Source organism: Oncorhynchus clarkii, chromosome 10 (assembly GCF_045791955.1).
Source record: "Oncorhynchus clarkii lewisi isolate Uvic-CL-2024 chromosome 10, UVic_Ocla_1.0, whole genome shotgun sequence".
Taxonomy (NCBI): Eukaryota; Metazoa; Chordata; class Actinopteri; order Salmoniformes; family Salmonidae; genus Oncorhynchus; species Oncorhynchus clarkii.
In genome coordinates this window covers 54217620-54236587 of record NC_092156.1, presented here as the reverse complement: position 1 = coordinate 54236587, position 18968 = coordinate 54217620, and positions in this window count along the sequence as shown.

Here is an 18968-nt window from a genome sequence, read left to right as displayed (position 1 = left end):
TATGCATTGGCTTCTAAACAAGTCCTGCATTGTCTGTTTTCTCAGCGACTGAGCTCTGTAACGTCTCAAGGTTCGTGGGGGTGGGGGGGGGGGGGGGCTTGAGTCATCCGCTGCAAAATCTAGATTGCGTTTGGATTTGGCGGAGGAACACTCACTGAAGGGGGAGGGGGAGGTGTACAGTCCGGGTGACAAGTTGTTTTATAAGGATTCGGTTTCTGGAGCGTGATTAAAAAGCAGTGGTGAAATATTTAATCCAACGCTAAATCTGACAATGTTAAAACAGCTCTACATATTTGAGCAGGCAGAGCAGACTCTTGCCTCTTTCAATGTTTTCAAGTAACAGTTGACCTCCCTCACCCTTTAAACGTGTATTCTATTTTTGGAAGCCAACAGACTTTTAATGTGTGACTCATTTGTCAGTGTTCAACAAAGACTTTAAAAGCAGATGTTCTAACAATGTGAAACACGAAAATATAATTTTCTGTGGGCCCGCATCCAAAAGGTTTTGTGGCTACAGAGAGAGATGGTACAAAGCAGGATCAATGAGTTAGTCAGCTAATTTGCCTAAATAATCTGAAATATTTTTTTTTTTTAAAGACCAGCTTTAAATGGGCATCATCAAATTGACTCATCAACCAAAAACAAATTTCAAATTAACTATCGATTTTCTGATTAGTTGAAAATTATTTGTTGTTTATCAAAGTTATCAGGCTAACTCGTTGATCCTAAATAAAGGTGAAATAAAAATAAAAATCATGCTTTGTCGTATACCCCTCTTGAGTAGCCTACAGTGTTATGTAGCATAAACTGTTCATTACTGTTTCCTCCATACTGTAAGTATATTTAGGAAATAATTCATTTGAGTTGCTGTTCATTATGCAGCCATCTAAGCAGCTGGCTAGCTTTCGTAAAGAGATCGTTTGTACACTAAGGCTACATGTCTTATGTCACGATTATGGAAAATAAATATCCCCAAACTAACTTTACTGGCGATTCTAAAATAAACACGGTTACACTGCGGGCTCTTAACGTCTTTGTTTTCAAACACGGGCGACTAGAGTGAATTTTTGGTGCTAGACCATATAGAATATTTTACTCAGCCTTTGGACTCAAAATGGCCACCTCAGCTCTTGCATTTTATTATTTATTTAACTAGGCAAGTCCGTCAAGAACACATTCTTATTTGCAATGACGGCCTACCCCGGCCAAACCCGGACGACACTGGGCCAATTGTGCGCCGCCCTATGGGACTCCCAATCACGGCCGGTTGTGATACAGCCTGGAATCGAACCTGTAGTGACGAGCACTGAGATGAGCACTGAGATGCAGTGCCTTAGACCACTGCGCCACCCTGTGACCAATTTAATCACTCTAAACAAGCTTTTTCCCCCTAGTTATTAAAATCTTCAACTTTAGTCATATGTTGTATTAAATCATAACTATGTAAATGTAATAATTCCATTACCTGTGGGAAAACATTGACATACACTTTAATTCAACATGGTCCCCTATACTGTAGAAATACTTCCCTGTGCAATATGAATCAGCTTTTGTCATATAGACTTCAGAAAAGACAATCTTGAGTAAACTGTTGAAAATGTACACATCTGCAGTGGATTGAATATAAAATGGTAAAACACATTAAACGCAGATAAATGACAGTCTAGATTTACAGCAGACCCTGTAATCTGTTTACTGTCTTTCAACACTACTGTAGTGAGGAAAATAAATGAGGTCTGCTCGGTCATAAATCAACGCTAGGCCCTTTTAACTACAGACACTCAGCATTTGGACAAAGAGTCAACATCGTTGCCTTAAATCTGTAAGTTGGCCTTCCTCAGCCCTTTTGCCCTCATTGAAGACGTATATAAATATGTTATTCGGGACATGCTTTGTGCGTCATTTGTGAGCTTGCCACATTCCTAAATTTGAATGTTTTCTTTCATTTGTCTTTCTCTCTCCTCCTCCCCCAGCTACCAAATAAAAGCAACGTGGTTGACAAACAGCTTGAGAATAAAATGTTTACTCTGTGAGCGTGGAGTGAAAGTAAGATATAGCGTTCCCATACCACTGAGGCAATAATGAGAGAAACATTGTATACATTTTTATTAATTTAAAAAATCTTGGAATGACATCTCATAATTTAAATGTACCGTCTCGCACTTACTAACTTCACGTACAAGTACTTATAAAATATTCAATATAATGGAGGTATTAAACCTAATTGATAACATAGCATTGTCCTTATTTGAATACAGTGTGTACTTACAGTATTTGTTCTAATCATTAAAACGGGTGACATGAAACCTGTTCAGGAAGGGCACCAGTACTGTAAAAGTACCATGGAGAACTCAGAACAGGCGAGAGCGCTTCACTCGGTGACCATAGCTCACCTCCAGTCCTTATCGAAACCATGTGGAACATCCCCTCTATGGCTTTCAGATGTTTGACAAGTGTGTGGGGAGATGGATGCCAGAGTGCGTGGCAGTGCCCGTACCTGGGAGTCTTGAGGAAAATGAACACAGACGGGATACGAGTTGGAGAAGTTTGAAAAGAGTGAACAGGCCCCATGCTAGAGCTGGAGTTCACAGTGTTTCACAGGGCAGTCATGGCCTTTTTTCATTTTTTATCTACTGAGTAAAGCTAGATGGATTTTCCAGCTTGAATAAGTGTCTGGGGGCCCAGATAGTTTGCTACTATACGCCTTGCGTGTGCCGCTCGCGTGGGGTGCAGTTTCCCTTAAGCACTGATCTGACCATCTCATACTAATAATTTATTAGGTTGTATGGGGCACTGAAAAAAACATGCGTAGAGGCAACTTGTTCAATGAGCCCAGCAAATACGGCTGTGACCAATTTAAAGATGTTGCTAAAGGGACTCTCGAACAAGACTGTTTGGGAGAGGGAGTGAGAGGTGTGTGTGTGGATGGATGGATGGATGAAGCATCACATTTGCATCTAATCACCCCAGTGATGTTTTTGTTGGCCACCGTATGTAAAACAGATGTACAAATAGATGGAGGGGGTTCTTCAGTATGTAGCCTCTTTTTAGAGCACAAAGCAGTTAGATGTATTGAATACCCTGGTCTCTTTTAATGATTCAGATAATATATTCTGATCCAGAAAAGTGATATTCAGTAGGATGGTTTGCTTTTTTTCACACACTGTGGAATAGCAGTTGTAATCTTTTTAAATCATTTACCCTCTTCTAAGTCCCAAGTCTTTGATTTTGGATCGTTTTTAAGATCAAATAGGTGAAATCTGAAGATTCATATTGATCTCTTGCCTTGGGTCTACAGAATGTGTGGCTTTGCGGTAACCTACCACAAACTGTCTGTTTCTCCACGCCGGCCTAATGGATTCAGCACCAAGTGAACGTTGTCTTAACGTGAATGTCGGACGTGCTGAGTTTGCCTGACTTTGCCTCCCACCCTCCACTGTGGAGTTGCCCGACTCCCGGGCTTTACTAGAGGGGGCTGAGGCCAGGAGCGGGGGCTAGCTGAGAGGTGAGGTCCCCTTGAGGCAGGTGTTCGATCCTGGGTGTTCTCTTGACAGCTGCTCCCCCAGTGACGGATGAATCTGGCTGTGGATGCCTGGCCCCCATGTGGCGGGATCACCCAGCAGGGGAGGCCCTCATCTGGGAATAGAATGTCAAGACTGGCCCTAGAGGGAGATTTACACCCCCAAGCCCCCAACCTCCGGTTCAAATGGCCGTCTGTGTCACACCATAGGGAGGGTGACACTGACGAACCAGTCCTTACGGGCCAACCGTAGGGCCTGGTTCTCTTTTGTCTCTCTCTCTCTCTCTCTCTCTCTCTCTCGCTCTCTTCCACACCCAAAAAAGAACAAAGAGGACATCCATTATTGTCTCTGGGTGCATCTGGAGGTCCACGGAGATCAAACATCTTGGGGTCAGGTTTTTCCAACCCCACTCTTTGCTACGAAGCAACAGACGTGAGCCATCAATCTATCAAGCTATAGTAGAGAGACCACTGTTTATTCATGTCTAGTGTAGCTAAATTACGCTGCTCTCTGACTATGGTTGACAGTCTAGTTGAGTCGATTTAATGGTTGTCTGATGGTGCAGTACGTAGCAAAAGTATAAGGTCAGTGCTCTGCACTGTACAGTGTCTTCAGAAAGTATTCACAACCCTTGACTTTTTCCACATTTTGTTATTACAGCCTGAGTTTAAAATGGATTATATTGAGATTTTGGGCCACTGATCTACAGTACACACAATACCCCATAATGTCAAAGTGGAATTATGTTTCTTAGAAAAGTTTACAAAAGCTGAAATGTCTTGTTATGGCAAGCCTAAATAAGTTCAGGAGTAAAAATGTGCTTAACAAGTCACATAAGTTGCATGGACACTGTGTGCAATAATAGTGTTTAACATGATTTTTAAATAACTACCTCATCTCTGTACCCCACACATGCAGTGCATGTAAGGTCCCTCAATCGAGTAGTGAATTTCAAGCACAGATTCGACCACCAAGACCAGGGAGGTTTTCCAATGGTTCGCAAAGGGCACCTATTGGTAGGTGGTTAAAAAACTCAAAGACATTGAATATCCCTTATTCAGTTGCCAGAGAGGAAGGAATCCGCTTAAGGATTTCACAGTGAGGCCAATGGTGATAAGAAAACTGAGGATGAATCAACAACATTGTAGTTTCTCCACAATACTAACAAATGACAGAATGAAAAGGAAGTGTGTGTACAAAGGCGTCACTACAGACCTTCTTAACCCCCCCCCAACACACACACACACACACACACACACACATATCTGAGCATAGGACCTATGCAGTGAGTGGTCGTTCCCAGAACCGTTCTCATACATTCGACAGCTTGCCTTTCCCAATCCACCCCTCCTCGACACACACCACACCCCCGTGCCAGTGATGGAAAAAACCCAGGTGGCGAGCGGCACGAGTTCAGAACCGCTGACCAATGAAATTTCCCATTGGTTAGACCATGCTAACGAGACTCTGAGGCCTCTGCGGTCTTTGAAGGGCCTATTAGTGCTTTGGCTGCACTGGGAGGTTGGCGGGAGAGAGGTATCAAACAATTAGGGCCGCCGACCCAGATGTGGGTAGAGGAAGAAGGAGAGAGGGGGAGGAGGGGAGAGAGAGTGTTGGGGCTTCACAGGCCTGAAGAGTGGCTTATAATGGGGCTGAGAGTGTAGCTAGCTTTAGCTTCATGTGGCACTCATTTCACTCTTTCACTGTTCTCTCTTTCTCTTAGAGTATCTGCAGGCATCAAATGCACAAGACCTGGGTGCTTTACCAATGCAAATGTAGCATATACTTTCTTTGAGGCCCCAGTTTGGCCCTCAGACAAGGCTGTTAAAGAGTAGAAAAGTGTGTGCTATTGTATGTGCTATTGTTACAATGAGCTAGCTACAATGTTTGTGGGCGCTAATTGTGTTTTGATAGAACCAGTTGCGAGCTGTTTGGGAAGCCTCTTGTGACAATGACTCTGTAACAAACAGAGCACTTATGTAATTAGCATTTGACCGATAAGTATTCTTTACTAATTTTTCAGCTTTAGCTACAGAGTGATAGTAGCTACTAATAACAGTTGCCTGTAAACAAAAGTTTTTCAAAGGACCAGAAGAAAGTATTCCCTCGTCTACTTCCCCTGACGTGAACTTCCTCTTATAAAGTATTGATTTGTAAAAGTATTTGATGTACTGTTACTCACCTTTCTCACATACTCACAATACTGTATCACTTCCACTCTAAATTGACAATGAGTGGTTGAGATATCAATGAGATTAGGAGAGAATGGAATCTTTAAAGACCATAAGTGTTCTCCCCCTAAGACGAGAGACCCAAAGTGAACCATGGCTTTTTTTGTTTTTGCATGTTCCCTCGCCACACCATCTACAGAAATACAAACGATACCTCAAGATTCCTGCCTCGCTAGCAGCGAGATCGGGTTTCTGCTGAACTATGTCCACTCGTTCTTTAATATATTGTTTACGAACAGAGATACTTTCCATTGGAGTGCGACTGAGGCGTGCTTTGCGCAACAGATCATAATTCTCCCTTTGAGAATAAGGCGAATGGAAGAAAGCCCCATTGTCTTGAGACTGAGTAAGTTTGTCACTTGTTATTTTCGATTTTGAGCAGCCCTAAAATTCAGACACCGTCGTGAACATGGAATGGATTAAGATAACAACATGCGTCCAGAGCTTTCTGTAAAATTGTTATGTCATCTTGAGAGGGCAACTAGGGTCTACTGAAGGATAGTGTCAGGGAAAGTGTTTGGTTGGGGCCATCGTGATCTAAACATGATTATGATGTCCATGTATTGCACAGTAATTCCTTGGATTTGAATATAAGTCCAATGTTCTGATCATAGTCATACGGTTTGTTTGAACACCAGTTGGACAGAAGCGGGCCTACCACAGCCTAGTGAACACTGATCACAATGGTGCTGCTTGCCTTGACTAGTGATTACCAACCCCGGTGCAGGTTTTTGTGTGGGCCTACCCCGGGTTTGGCCAGGGTTGGCCGTCATTGTAAATAAGAATTAGATCTTAACTGACTTGATTAGTTAAATAAAGGTTACACAACCTTGACCTTTACACTAACCTTGATGTTGTTCTATTTCAAGTGTGTTCTTGTTTTTAACAAAAGCCTGCACTACAGAATCAGGGTTGATGACCAACTAACCAAACATCGTAATTAGACAAACAAAGTCAACTTAATTGGATTTCATTTATTGTCGAAAATAAAATGGTAAATGCAAGCAAACAGTACTTAATTGTTGTTTAGAGAAGCATAGCTACCATCCTACCTCTTTTAAAAACACGACCAAAATATCAAACAATTAGCTCGTAGGGACTTTGGAGGTCGTCTCGTCAAGGTTTTGGAAATGCCTTCAGCGTTTACAGGAGGCCATCATTTAGTTCATGTGCAGCGGCGTGTCTCCCAAATAGGTTAAGGCTAATGCCTGGTCTCTTTCTGCTGCTCCCAGCAGGACTCTGCAGGTATAATGTGCAGTGCCTTGGGCTTGTTCCATCCAAGCACAATTCCAAGTTGGCACACCCTCCTCTTGGCACGGTGGATGAAGGTAAAATAAAATGTTCTGTACTGTAAGTCAATGCAAAGAAGCTGTGCGATGTATTAAGGGTAGGAATTTGGGCTATTCACCTAAAGGTCTATGCTATCTTTATACTAGAAAGCAAGTGGAATTCATTTTTGTGGTTTATCTGCAGACGATGTTCTCCACTGACTTTGAGAGGTACAAAAATGTCTTCATGTAGTCAATTGGAGTTGAAATCAATGATGTATTACAACTCTATATCAAACGTTGTTATTGTACTGTGGACCAGGAGGATGGTAATCTCCTTTGGAACAATATCGAATGTTTCAAATGTCAATGTATCCCATGCCGGGTGAGACAAAGACCTTCTTTATCCTTTAATGTCGCGCCTTGCTTTGGTCCATAGGTGCTAAATAATGAATAATCATTCATTCCCCAAGTTTGCATTAAAAGTAAGTCTTGCAGACATGAAGACACAGGGTCTTTTTAAATCCATTTCTATTTGTTCCTAATGAAATACTCAGGCATTTGGATAAAGGTACGTTTTGCCTGGCTCTATTAAAAAGTGTAAACTTGGATGGTAAAGTGTATTATAAAACTGCTACTTTTGCCATTGGAATTTTAAAAACACAGTAAAAAATGGCAGGGGAAACCACTTTTAGCCATGGTTAAAAAGCCTAAGCAAGCTGCACTATGGAAAGATCTCTTCAATATAAAGCAACTCCCTTTCAATATAGACCGTATTCTGACATTAGGAACGCCCAACCTTTACTGCAAAACAGTACATGCGATCCCATGAAAATGCATCTTTCCAAAATGTTTAGCTAATTCATTCTTGTGGTCAAAAATGGTCCAGTTCTGTGAGGGAAAAGGACAGTACGTTCCTCAAATGAGATGATCCAACTCGCCAAGGGAATGATCGCATTGGTTTCTACATGCTCTAGGACTTATTTGAAGTGGTTGCACACAGTCATCCATCAAGCATTGTCAAAATAATTGGACATCTTGGTCGAAAAACATCAACGCACCAGAGCATGGTACTGGTGATGAACGCACACTGACTGCATAGTGCGGTTCCGTTAGCAAATGGGCAACAACAAGTGGATATTACCCTCATAATTAAATTCCCCTTAATAAGGTTACATAAGAGTTAAAGGACATTTTGACATGGACATTCTGGTGCAACCTTTTGTCATGTTAGACTGCAACACCCGATTGTCCCATTTGAAACATGGATTCTAAATGGAAATGGACCCTTTCCCTTGATCTCTTGTTGTGACTATTTGAGCACGTAGCGATAGTATTCGTGAATACATACACACACAGGTTCACGTCAATACCCTCATGTACTATATGTAACTAAATCCATGTTAGATTAAATATTCAGAAATTATTCATTTGATTTGCTGCAATCACATCTTCGCTTGTTTCTCAGATTCTTATCGGGTGGTTTGCGTTCCTACTATTTCCATGTTTCCAAGAAATCTGTGTTATACTGTATGCTCTGTTTACATACCTCATACCTCAACACAATCTGCCTCATAACAATCAATGGCATTTCAATGAAATTACCTTCAATTAACTGCTTACAACTAGAGTAGTCTCATCACTGATTAATGCAACAAAATCTGGAAAATCCAAAACCATTTCAAACAGACAGAAATGGAAACAAGACCTTATCGCAAAATACATCTGCAATAAAAACAAATACAAATAATTACCTAGCGAAAATAAATGTTAGTTTGTAGGCCTACTGTAGTGCTCCTTTTGGATAATTATATTTTGATAGTGACTTCAGAGACGGACTACAGGTCACTTTTCACGTCTCACATTTACGGGCTGGCGGGGGTTTGTTTGTGATATGATGGAGAGGTTCTGCGACGGTTGCTCTCACGTCTGTTTCTGCTCAAGTGAAACCTAATGGGTCTCAGCTGATCCCTGTAAACGAATTCCGGCCTTGTCGCCGTGGCTGCGACTTTCCGAGTGGGAATGCCGGAGCGTTATTTACACAAGTCTGCATCTGGTATTCCGGGGTCACTCCAGGTCACTGAAAACACCCACAGTCATGTTGGCAAAAATGAAGAGGGGGTGATGAGGGTTTGTGGAAACTGTCAAATGATCCATGACTGGTGTGCAAGAGCAGTCATTTGTTCATGTCACTGAGACTACCGGTGTTCGTCTTGTAGCACTTGCTTTTAAATAAATACTTTATGGTCCATATTTACGCTGCCTGGAAAAACATCCTGACTTGTTTTATGAGCTAAGAAGTATTTTTGTTTTGGGGGAGTATTTGGGATTTAGTCTCATCCCTCTACAACGCTTAATCATTGATAGAGCCTGGGTCATTGGTATCAATAAAACATCTAGCTGAAAAAACGGCAATGGACACTCGAAAACAAGTCTAGCTAAGTAAACAGAGTGATATCGCGTCTCTAACAGCTTCAGGCCAAAAAGGTACACTGTACACGTCAGAACGTACCTGAGGTCTTGAAGTTTGATAAATGTTGGTGCTCCTTGCCGACCTGGGCATGATTTCTAACTTTTTTGAGTCAGTTAATTAGATACCAAATGCAATCTCTTTATGAACCTCTTAAGCTACCTTTCTTTTTGTTCCAGCATTTTACAGATGGAGCTAAACTCAGACCCTTTCCCTTATGGAGCTCTTATACAGACTCCTTGGCTTCGTCAAGCCAACAGGTTGTCCAAAATACAGTACACAGACTACATATCAACTGATAGGCCTCTAATTTTACAGCTAGTCTCGTACCCATCTTTCAACAACAAAAAATCAGCACAGACCTATGCTAACTATGTACATCAACTGAAAGTGCCACTAATTTAAAAAGTTAATAGTTGGTTTCCAAGGGCATAAACATGAGAGAAATGTCAGGAAATGACCCCACCTTTGAGACAATTTTTACAGTTGGCCATAATGGACATCCGGCAGCCTCGCCATTTTGTATAATTGGTTAACGTCTCATCTGTGTTTTTCCAAGCCTTCCTAATAACGATTTAGAGCGGTAGGTCAGTAGCCCCCTCTCTTTTTCCACAAGGACTGACTTAAGTAAACGCCTATTGGGATGGAATGCGTCTCAGTCAGGGAGGGGGTCTGGGGGGGAGGGGGTGGCAAGAACGGGATGGTGGTGCCCTTCTCCGTATGAGATGGAGATCAGGTCTGGGTCATCCAGAGACAGTGCAGTAACCCCAGGGCTGCTCGTTGCTTTGGTGTGCGTCGTAAAAAGTCCCTCTAAGCCCCTCACAGTGTGAGTCTTCCAGCTCCAGTGTCGGTCAGAGGTCAAAGAGCAGGGCCATTCCGAAGCATCCGCTTGTCGTGGGTCGCGGACATCCTGTGAGAGTAAACCTGTTCGGCTCAATATTTTACGCGCTGCACTTTATGTTCTGACGCTTTTCTGACCTTTTCAAACGGCAAGCTGTTGACTTTTTTTTATTTAAAAAACGTACCCCTCCCTTTCGGTCGAACATTAAAGCGTGCCAAGGTCGTTCCCAGAAATATAATCATCACATGACCGTAAGGCTAGTCAGCAAAAGCATGTGGTTTGAATTTCAAAACCACAAAATGTGTTTGTTAAATTTACCAACGCAGAACATTTATGACCATTTCAATGGTAGTCATAATGGTTGACTTTTATCTGTGTGTCCCAACGTGCCTCGCTGGCGAGTTACTCATCTGCCAAAAATGTGTAGCGCCCAACACCTACGTTTTATTTGATCCCAACACAAAAACACTTTTCCAGCTCGTCTGAAAGGGGAAGACCTCATGTGTACTAACACAGTCATTCATGTAGACATTGTGCCTGTTCAGTTGAAGTAGTAAAGTAGTAGTTGAAGTAGTAACATAATGTTTAAACATTAAAACATTTCCATGACATAGACTGACCAGGTAAAAGCCACGATCCCTTATTAATGTCACTTGCTAAATTCACTTCAAATCAGTGTGGAGGGGAGGAGACAGCTTAAATAAGGATTTTTAACAAGCCTTGACAAGTCAGACATGGATTGTATGTGTGCCATTCAGAGGCACACATACAACAGTTGACCGTGTGTATCAAGAATGGTCAACCACACAAAGGACATCCAGCGAACTTGACACAACTGTGGGGAACATTGGAGTCAACATGGGCCAGCATCCCTGTGGAACTCAATATTAGGAAGGTGTTCCTAATGGTTGGTATAGTCAGTGTATATAAACTCAGCAAAAAAAGAAACGGCCCTTTTTCAGGACCCTGACTTTCAAAGATAATTAGTAAAAATCCAAATAACTTCACAGATCCTCCATTGTAAAGGGTTTAAACTTGTTTCCCATGCTTGTTCAATGAACCATAAACAATTAATGAACATGCACCTGTGGAACGGTGGTTGACACTAACAGCTTACAGACTGTAGGCAATTAAGGTCATAGTTATGAAAACTTAGGACACTAAAAAGGCCTTTCTACTGACTCTGAAAAACACCAAAAGAAAGATGCCCAGGGTCCCTGCTCATCAGCATGAACGTGCCTTAGGCATTCTGCAAAGAGGCATGAGGACTACAGATGTGGCCAGGGCAATAAATTGCAATGTCCGTACTGTGAGACGCCTAAGACAGCGCTACAGGGAGACAGGACGGACAGCTGATCGTCCTCGCAGTGGCAGACCACGTGCAACAACACCTGCACAGGATTGGTACATCTGAACATCACACCTGCGGGACAGGTTTTGAGTTACACCAGGAACGCACAATCCCTCCATCAGTGCTCAGACTGTCCGCAATAGGCTGAGAGAGGCTGGACTGAGGGCTTGTAGGCCTGTTGTAAGGCAGGTCCTCACCAGACATCACCGGCAACAACGTCACCTATGGGCACAAACCCACCGTTTCTGGACCAGACAGGCCTGGCAAAAAGTGCTCTTCACTGACGAGTCACGGTTTTGTCCCACCAGGGGTGATGGTCGGATTCGCGTTTATCGTCGTAGGAATGAACGTTACACCGAGGCCTGTACTCTGGAGTGCGATCGATTTGGAGGTGGAGGGTCCGTCATGGTCTGGGGCTGTTGTGTCACAGCATCATCGGACTGAGCTTGTTGTCATTACAGGCAATCTCAACACTGTGCGTTACAGGGAAGACATCCTCCTCCCTCATGTGGTACCCTTCCAGCAGGCTCATCCTGACATTACCCTCCAGCATGACAATGCCACCAGCCATACTTCTCGTTCTGTACGTGATTTCCTGCAAGACAGGAATTTCAGTGTTCTTCCATGACCAGCGAAGAGCCCGGATCTCAATCCCATTGAGCATGTCTGGGACCTGTTGGATCGGAGGGTGAGGCCTAGGGCCATTCCCGCCAGAAATGTCCGGGAACTTGCAGGTGCCTTAGTGGAAGAGTGGGGTAACATCTCACAGCAAGAACTGGCAAATCTGGTGCAGTCCTTGAGGAGGAGATGCACTGCAGTACTTAATGCACCTGGTGGCCACACCAGATACCCTCCCCCTTTGACCAGGGACACATTATTACATTTCTGTTTGTCACATGTCTGTGGAACTTATTCAGTTGCTGTCTGTTGTTGAATCTTATGTTCATACAAATATTTACACATGTTAAGTTTGCTGAAAATATCCTCAGTTGACAGTGAGAGGACATTTCTTTCTTTGTTGCTGCTGAGTTTATGTAGATATTGTTGAAGTTGAGCATTGTACAGATGTGTAGATCTAGTTGAAGTAGAAGCTGGACAAGGCCATAGTTCTTGGCTAGTGTTCATTTGATTATTACCCCCCCCCCCCCTTAGCCTGAGAGTTGACTGTGTCACAGCTGCCTGAACCGCCATACTGAAACAATTTTACCTCTCTAATGGGGGCATTTCATGAATTACACTCAGCAAGCATTATCTATATGACTCTCTGGAACTTTAATGAGATTAATACATTTTAGATGTCAAAGTATGCAGAGGGATTACCGCTAATAAGCTCATTAGTACGTGTGGTCCATGTGGACTTCAGTTCATTTCCTGGACTATACGTTGATTCTCTGTTGGGGGTCCCTACGTGATAAGTACAGAGTAGAGGTTCTAGTGGAACAGCCTTGTTGATCTCACGAAGCATCGGTCTAACTGTCACTCAGACCATAAATCATGTCCATACAGTACACTGTGGATCTATAATGTATCTTCGATCGGCAGTGTATGATCTATCTATGATAGATTGGCACTTGCTGACCACTATGGCTGCTGGTATTTCTTACACTAATTGGTCTTCTGGCCAATCAGATCAGATCTTTTTCATAGCTGATCTGATTGGTCAGACCTGAGAAACTTAGTGCTTAAAGGATTGTTTTTTATTTACTTTTAAATGTATGATACAGTATGTACCCATTTAAAAATTAAAAATAAAAATTAAGAAAATAACTTGGAAATGCCTCATGAGCTACGTTCAACAGTCTTACTCCATCAGAACCCATAATATAAGATTGTTTTAATACATTGTTTACAAATGCATTGTTTACAAACATTGTATAACCTTAAAACATAGTTGAAACTATCATTTTGATTTCATGGATGGTCATTCTTTTCATCCATAGACCTCCATGGATCATTTCTCGAGCCACATCCTTCAGCTCTTTAGCAAAACAGTGGTGTGGTGACAACTTGCTTGAACTGCCGCTTTAATGACAAGCATTTGTAACTGCTGAATTTTAAACGTCAATCAGCTTTTAACAACACCCTTTATTTAGATGTGATATATTCACAATATATCACACCTTTTTGAAACCTCATTGTTTAACCAGTATCTTTGAACATGAAGTCTTTGTCAAAACTTCCACCTTTCTAAAAAGCCCTTCTCGAAAGCCATTCAACAATTCTTTTGGAACCGTGATTACAATAGAATGTCGTACCATAATGATGAAAGAGATTGGCTTACATTTGTTTCACTGACACTAATCCCAGCTACTATAATTAGAAATATGTCACTAACAACCAAATTATAGTAAACATAGTCCTGACTAGTGAACTCCTTCCCAAATGGCAAACTTTTTAAAATATTTTTTTTTAATGTTGGCGTAAAGTGCAGACGGGGAAAAAAAAGCTTTCCGATCAAGGAATAGCGACTTTGATGTAAAAACATGAAAGAGAACTCTAGTTTTACATTCGAGCGGGCCCGATGGTCCAAGCCCCCTTCACACCGCAAGGAACTTTATTGACGCTCGATGAATTGATTCCTCAAAGGCTTCCAGTGGGGTTTGGGTTTCTCTTGAACCCGAGGAAACATTCCCTCACTAATGGCTTGTGACAGTAGTCCGGCCTGCGATTCTCAATAAAAAATGTAAAAAGAGAGGAAGGTAGGGTTTTCCAGCCTACAGATGAGCGAGTCGCTCCAACAAAGCTGCGTCTCATTTTGACACAGCGTCGTAATGAGAACCTGCTGGTACTTGTTCTGGGGAGATGTGGCCCCTTTTAAGCTCAGGTCTAGGAGCAGCTTCCCTATTCCTGACTATAACCTCTAACCATAAAGTTGTCAAACTCCAGACTGACCTGAGATCTATGCTTTGTTAGGGAGCATCTCCCTTGGCTATGGAGGACAAATATGGGCCAACACAGATTGTGCTGATTTGTATGACACCGTTATGCTGTTTGGGGTTCTTGGTTGCAGGGTACACCGCTTTACATGACACTTGTGGTGCGAATAGCAATTCTGGGGTTTTGTGGAACATTGCAATGTCGGTGACACAATCTACTTGGCACAGGGGAGCCCGACAGTTGTGGTTGGAGGTGTGGGGATCACACTAAGAATCTTTTAAAAAGCTCTCTTGAAAAATGACTTCTCTTTTACTTGAGGCTTTTTACATTTTAGTAAAATGTAAGAGCAGACGCTCTTATCCAGAACAATTAGGGTTAAGTGCAGAGGACATCCACAGTTTTTTCACCTAGTCGGCTGGGGGATTCAAATCAGAGACATTTCGATTACTGGCCCAACACTCTTAACTGCTAGGCTGAACCCAACCACAATGTGCTTTTCCTTTCGCCTAGGTCATTTTAATCTGACATGGGCTTTGTCTCTGGTGCTTTTGATGAGGTTTAGGGTGATGTACAGGCAGTGTGTGGTGGTCTGTGCACAGTGGCGTGTATTCATAGGTGGTAAGGGAAGCCAGGCTTCCCAAAAGAATTGACCAGGAAAAAAGGAAACACACATTATTGTATATATCTTTCGTGTCTCTGTGTTTCACAATTTTCCTTAAATTCCCAGGAAACAGCACCCCTCTGTCTCTGTATGTCTAGCCCATCTATCTTATGCTGTCTGGTCAAAAAGAGTATGACATTGTTGCTGTCCGTAGAATTGAACGCAAGGGAAGCCAGAGAGCATTTGGTCTCCCTTGATAATTAAAGTAAAATTATAGTTTAGCTCAATGTTGATTGGCTGAGCGAGCTCAACTGTGAATGGTCTAAGCGGACCAAAAAAAAGTTTTAAGGGAAGACAGTTTGGATTTGGCTTCACATCAATGACATCAAAAGCAAATTGTCAAAAAACATGAATTGTTGCATCTCATGGTGTCGTTGTCCTCCGGTAGCTAGCTAGATAAAATTGTCCCTTTCCAAAATTAGCCATGGATGGAGATAACGATTTGGTTTTAATTAATTCTCCGCACTGGCCAGTGATTTATATAACTGCGATCCAACCAACCATAAATTCATACATTGTGCCTGTAATGTTAACATTGTTATCCATGAAGGATGTAGACTAGCGACAAGCATTTTAGCCAGGTAGCCTAGGAGGACAACAAATACTATGCATGTAACGTTACTGTATGACCAAGTCACAGACCGTTTTGGCAACATGAAGGAGAGGATTGCATTGGCGTTTCTCTGCAAGTAGGGTGAGTCAACATTTTTTCTTCTCCCGCGAGCGCACGCACACACACACATCAGTACCATGGAAAGCCACATCATATTTAGCTTGCATTGTTTGGACTAAACAGTTTTTGGTATCTTTTAATTATCACTGTATTAGGTGATTTAATCATTTTAATCCTGAAGTTAAAATGGTTCTGGTGTTTTCTTAGCGACTTGCGGTAACACTCCGTGGTTCGAAATCAATAGTAGTTAGAAAATGACGGAAACATTTAAGTTGCTTGACCATGCTGTAGGTCATGTAACTGTTTGTTACATGCAATAGGCTTCGTGGACTTCACTGGACAGATGCTGCTCTCCGGTTTTGTGATGAAACAAAGGTGTGGTTGAATGTATTCTGCCACTGTATCTTCTTATTGTCTCGGCCTTAGGCCTACAGTATATATCACGGTGGCAAGGCATATGACCTAATAGGTTATAGAGAAAACAACGCAATTATCATACAGGTTGTAATATGGCTTTCTTTTCTGGCCTCCCCAGTGATTTTACCCACTCCCCGTGGGCCTGTGAAGCCTCAACGCATTCTACGCCCCTTGGCTTTCCCATTGAATGTGTCCACAATCATTCTCTGAGCCCGTATTCACAAAGCTTCTTAGAGTTAAAGTACACTGATCTAGAATCAGTTTTCCCTTTCCGATCATAATGGATAAGATTATATGGACAGGGGGGGACCTAATCCTAGGTCAGCACCCCTACTCTGAGATGCTTTGTGAATACAGGCCCTGGGTGTAGCGAGATGTAAAGACTCCCCAGTATAAGCCGGGCTCCCGTTTGTAGCCTTTAGATCACCCCAGTAGCCCAACAGAGGGGATTGTCACTTGAACTATCAAACCTTGGGTTTAAACCGTGTTTAAATAGCTGGGCTCGCTGCGTGGCTTTTAGCCTCGGGACCCTGAGGTTCAAGGGAAGCCCAGTAGTGGGTTAATGGGGCTGTAGTGAGTAAATACGACCTCACAGGTGTCTCCGCAGAAGCTGGAGTCCATTGATCCTCAGACCACTGGGGGGGTAGCTAAGTTACTCTCGGGGACACTCAGCGAGGAGCGGTCGAAATGTTATTGGAGGATGGTTAAAATGGGAGTGCCTGTAGTCAGTTTGACATTGTCCCAACACACAATGGCCTTGCTTTGACAGCGAATGTATATGTTTATGTATTCTAAAATGCGCTCCAGGTGATCCGCCTTCCTGAAATGGGGGCGTAATAGGTACAATTATTCGTTACAAATCCATACAAGCCTCTATAAAGATATAAAGAGATGACATGTGTGACTCGGTAGAAGGTATGCCATCTGCTCATGATTCTATGATGACTCATGCCAGGAGAAATGTAGAAGTATTTTATCATGGCTAGCGAACAATAAAACACCTCATTTAAGGGAATGGGAAAATGCTCAGCTATTCATTTGGACTGAAAGACAGTTTACTCATGCCAAACACTCCTAGTCATTTATAAGATATAAGTTCTGTCTTGTTTTACCACAGAATAAAAATCCCAAACTTTAGGCATTTTCCCAACGGAACCATCCTCTTTATCCCTTCCCGCTGAAAAACTGGCACACATAAAGCTATAAACTTTAATGATGGGTTTAATTCAGACACTGTAAACTACTCTCTGGTTTTCAATTGACTTCCATTCTCCTCCCTCTTTAGCCATTTACTTATATCAACTTCTAAGGCGAACGAAGCGACTGCTGCGCAGATCTGGTTTTCCTTCGAATACTATAAGCATTTGCTTGAGCCGACTGGAGTGCCACTGTACCATGTGGGTGGGATTTGAACCCAGATCTGCTGCTGAGTGGTGCTGGAAGGGGGTCTCGAGAAGTGAAGTCGAGATTGCGAGACCACAGCAAAAATACATATTGCACTTCCTGTCCCAGAAGAAATCTTTAGCGAGGAATCATGTTCATTGGTTTTTCTATCAAAAGGTGGTGAGGGGAGGGGGGTCAGTTCATGGCTTGTTTGTCATGGATGGCACACGGCTAAAAGGCTTTATGGGCCTCGTAAAACAGCTTTAGGACGTTTGATAGATTACTCCTACAATTTTTTTCCCTTGTGTATTTTATTATCGCGGTTTTGGGTGACGCTATATCGCACCATTGCAATATCACATTCTTCCCTCTGATTCTTTTTTCAATGCAGTATAATTTGTTTCTATAGTAAAAACCCATATAGTACTTGCACATAGGTTGTGTACATTATTGTCATGGTAGGTAACATGTCAACTACAAGGCAATAACATATTTGTGGGACATAGTAGAAGGGAAGTTACAAATCCAATTTGTGCAATCTGTTACAATTCCTGGTGCTTAAGATCCCTGAGTGCATCTTTAACATATCACCCGAATTGCAAAATTCGTATGACATCATACAAATTGCAAAATCCATAAGGTATCACACGAAATGGATGACGTAACACAAAAAATGGGGACCAGTTTTTGCCCGTGACCATCATTTTCAAAACTACTGGCTGAAATTATACAAAATTTGAGGCCATCTTTAACAAGCATGAACACATTTTTGTTGCTTTTTATAAAATGTCAAATTCCATAGAACAATGCAATGCACATGCTTCCTTATGTTCTTATTGTGTGTGGCTGAAAATCAACATTCTTCTCAGAGTACTAACTTTCTAGTAAGGAAATGGAGGCTGATCACGTCAACTCCAGCGCTCCCTTTTTACCCATTGATCTAGCTATACTTGTCGGAGCAAAGACTCCTGCGAGCATGAACAACATCAACCTTTAAGATAAAGCTCTCACCATCCTTTTCTTTCTCCCCCCCCCCCCCCCAAGGAGAAAGTAGGGCAGGATGTCAAGGCTGAGAAGAACCATTTGGCTGTCTGCAGACCAGACTCCAGTCCAGGGGGTGTTGAGTGGGATGGGAGCCAGACTAGAGCTGCAGCCAAGGGGGGAGATGAAGTTTCACCCCTGGGTCCAATGCGCCAGGCTCTGGTTCTCTCACTGGACTATATTTCACCATGTGGTGTATAAACCTGAGGAATGGGCCAGAAGGTTTAAACCCTG